The 2,873-nt window shown below is 40.9% G+C and overlaps 1 pseudogene; it reads right to left on the bottom strand.

Moving 5' to 3' along the window:
• Window positions 1-1,113: 1,113 nt before the first annotated feature.
• On the bottom strand, window positions 1,114-1,232 carry LOC150108090 (5S ribosomal RNA; annotated as a pseudogene).
• Window positions 1,233-2,873: the final 1,641 nt, after the last annotated feature.

Below are 2,873 nucleotides of genomic sequence, written 5' to 3'. Positions count from 1 at the left end.
TTTACTCATGTGGAAACTGGGGCAGGGGAGGAAGTTAACGGGGTGCGGACCGTTTCGGTCGACTGACCATCATCGGAACTTTTTCGGGGCGTGGCTTAATTTGTAAGTTCTGGATCGTCCAACATTCGGAAATTAGGTAGGGGTGGTGGACGTTGATTGAATTTTCATCGCATTTTATGGCGATAGTTTCGGATATTCTAAACATTGTTTCATTGTCTTGTTTGTCTATGATTTTGGCCTTGTCGATTTGGGGGATATGTTTCAGTTCAAGGCGTGAGCTGCAATTTCTGTCTTCCCTGTACTCTGTGTTTTAATTTTCTTTTTGATGTTGCGATGTTTTTTTTGTGTTCAGATATTCTGGAATAGGAATATTGCAATCCCTGAAGTGCTCTTGTAGTCTATTCCATAAGGACCTAATTGTAGACCCAGTGTAGATGACGTCACAGTCTTTTTGACAAGGAAATTTGTAGACTACGTTGTGGTGTTCGAATATTTCTTTGTGTGTAAGAGATTTAGTGGGTTTTAGGAGAATTGCTACTTTTCGGTTTGTGGTGAATACTAGCTTATAGTCCGTGTTTTTGAAAATGTATTTGTAGGCTTTGTATGTGTTCTGGATGTATGGCAATTTGATGACCATACGTGTAGGGAAGTCTGTTTAAAAAAAAAAAAAAAAAAATCAGCTAACGCCTTTTTATTCGCCTATACGGGGAATAGGCGAGGCCATTTAGCCCTATCTAACTTTTGGAGACTGAGTGGGCAGCTCAATCTCCACTGGTACTAATCAGAGATAGATGGCCCAAGGCTCTCACTAATTAAGCAGTACACAGTGAAGAGAGACGGCTCAAATGTGCCGCCATCTCGTGGTCCCCAACCCTAACACAATATATTTAATGTCTGAAATAATGTGGGTTCTACGGTCGATTTTTTTGAGTTTACGGGATGAAAAACCCGCTTGCCCGTGCCAGAGATCCACTAACTCGGGAACCGGTCGAAAAAAGGCTTAGAAAAATTTCCTCTAGTTGGCGACTAGACTCGAAACCAAGTCTTCCTTCGTGCGGCCAAGCGCGTGGTGTGCAAATGGCACATCCACTGAGCTACACAGCTCTTTTAAAAAGCCAGCTGCACTCAGTGTTCCCAGGTAGTAACCCTCACAAATACTGACCAGGCCCAACATTGCTTAACTTCGGTGATCGGACGAGAACCAGTGTATTCAGCGAAGTCTGGTAGCTGGCTGGGAAGTCTGTTTTGGTTGTATTATTGTTATGACAGGATTTTGCCGTACTATTCGCATAACTTATTAGATGTGTGGGATAGTTGCGATTTTTGAAAACCTGTGTTAAATACTTTAATTCCGTGTTAAGATAATTGCTGTTGGTTGAGAATTTGTAAGCATTGATAAATTGTGATAGGATGACTGATTTTTTAACGGAATATGGGTGGTATGAATTGAAATGGAGGTAGTTTCTGATAAAAAGTTCCGATGATGGTCAGTCGACCGAAACGATCCGCACCCTGTTAACCCCCTCCCCTAGTTTCCACATGAGCAAATCCTTCCCCTTCTCTCCTCCCCCCACAAAATGGGCCCCTAAACACAATATCAAAAAAAAAAAATCAACTAACGCCTTTCATTTCCTAATAGGGAGTAGGCGAGGCCTTTATACCCTATCTAGCTTTTGGAGACTGAGTGGGCAGTTCAATCTCCACTGGAAGCCAATCAGAGATAGCTGGCCAATGTCTATCGCTAATTATAGCAGCCACTGATGAAGAGGCTGGCAAACAAGTGCTGCCATCTCTTGGTACCTAACCCTAACAAGATATGTCACTGTCTGAAATAATGTGGGTACTACGGTCGATTTTCTTGAGTTTACGGGATGAAAAACCCGGTTTCCAGAAGGAAAAACCCACGTGCCTGTGCCAGAGATCGACTAACTCGGGAACCGGTCGAAGATAGGCTTAGAAAAAGTTCCTCCAGTCAGCGACTAGACTAGAACTTAAGTGTAACTTCAAGCAGCCAAGCGCAGAGGACCCAGACCCAGAAATCCAGACTGGTTTCAACATTTTTTGAAAAGATTGAAACCGGTCTGGGTAGTGACCCCACCCATAATGCATTGCAGTATACATATATATGTATACTGCAATATTGTATACTGCAGTATACATCTACATCTATTGCAGTATATATATATATATATATATATATATTTATATATATATATATATATATTATTAATTCATAGCCCAGGTTTTCAAATTCATTTTCCCACGTCAAAACACCCCCCCCACACACACACACATGCTCCCTTCCTCCTTCCTCCGCCCCTTTATAAATAACCTTCAGTAGGATCATGAAATTGGAAGACATCCTGGAATCAAAACAAGGTATGTACAAACTTTTTCCATCTTTTATTCTGCTATAATTGCCTTCTATACTCACCCATAATGCCCTAAAATATATACACCCCTTTTTTGAGTAATAATAGCCAATGTATTTAAAATAAGGGACACTCCTAGACAAAAACAGGCTATAATAGCAGTAATTATAATATTAAGTCGAGTTTAATGTTTAAATTCTTCAGCTCAAAAATCAACTGAAAAACACTGTTTCAGACAATATTCATGTGTTAGGATTTAGGATCATAATTGTCAGCACTTATCTGCAGCATTCTTTCTCTCTCTGGTGTGTGTGTGTGTGTGTGTGTGTGTGTGTGTGTGTGTGTGTGTGTGTGTGTGTGTGTGTGTGTGTGTGTGTGTGTGTGTGTGTGTGTGTGTGTGTGTGTGTGTGTGTGTGTGTGTGTCAGACTGGCTACTGATATTGGTTTACTTACTAGAAAAACTACAGACAGATTTAAGTAATTCATTACCAGCAGGATTCA

The sequence above is a fragment of the Typopeltis vanoorti genome, chromosome 3 (assembly GCF_054136105.1).
Source record: "Typopeltis vanoorti isolate ZY-2024b chromosome 3, IOZ_Tvanoo_1.0, whole genome shotgun sequence".
In the NCBI taxonomy this organism is placed as follows: domain Eukaryota; kingdom Metazoa; phylum Arthropoda; class Arachnida; order Uropygi; family Thelyphonidae; genus Typopeltis; species Typopeltis vanoorti.
This window is presented reverse-complemented; position numbering and strand designations above follow the sequence as displayed.